The sequence below is a fragment of the Papaver somniferum genome, chromosome 1 (assembly GCF_003573695.1).
Source record: "Papaver somniferum cultivar HN1 chromosome 1, ASM357369v1, whole genome shotgun sequence".
Classification (NCBI taxonomy): Eukaryota; Viridiplantae; Streptophyta; class Magnoliopsida; order Ranunculales; family Papaveraceae; genus Papaver; species Papaver somniferum.
In genome coordinates this window covers 109135750-109136645 of record NC_039358.1, presented here as the reverse complement: position 1 = coordinate 109136645, position 896 = coordinate 109135750, and positions in this window count along the sequence as shown.

Below are 896 nucleotides of genomic sequence, written 5' to 3'. Positions count from 1 at the left end.
TATCTGGAGGTTCTTATTTCGATAAAGCGAAGGAACCTAATATAACAAGGTATTATAATTTTGAACTACACATTGTTGACGGAAAGTACTAGTCTTCTTCCACCAAACTTTACACAACCAAAGCAGAGTTCACACTAAATTTTCTGTGAACACAAGGATCATTGTCATCAGAGTGTTCATAAATAATGCGCGCAGACTCATGACAATATAGTAAATAGGCTGCGCCTGAGGGGGATGAGTCGGTTACGTTGAATCCTTGACTCAGAGTCTTAAAACTCTTCCTCATCTCATCAACTATAATCATTTTTCTTAACTCGCATAATAAGATAAATAATGGATGAAGTATAAAACGTACGAACATGATGTACCAGAAGTATCGAATCGAATATGCAAAATATAAATGCATGAATATAGATGAAACGATTAACTTATGTGATTCAGCACCAGATCTCTGTCTGCGGGTTTGGGTTTTTCATTATGTGTACGATGGTTACAGAAATAGTCGAATGACTTTGAGATCACTGCGTAGAAGGAGGGGTTTCACTTACACTTTCTCTATCTCTCTCTGTCTCTCTCCTCTTCTCCTCTCAATGTTCTCCGATCCCCCTCTTCACTTGGGAGATAGGGGTATTTATAGGGTGGTTACGTAGGGTCCACTTATGAAGCCCGTTATAACCTTATCCTCTTGTGTCTTGTGCCGCTTACGCAGAAGTCTTCGTGTTCTCGGTTCTCTCTGCGTGTTCCGTTTGAATATGCAGTGCTATCTGCGCTTCCTCCACAGGCTGACTTACACGTATGTTGTTTGAGGGTATTTAATGCGGGTAGTTGAGATGTCTATCCGCGGTAGACAACTGTCCTCTGCCCCTGTCTTGTCTGCGTCAGTTAGACTATCCCCA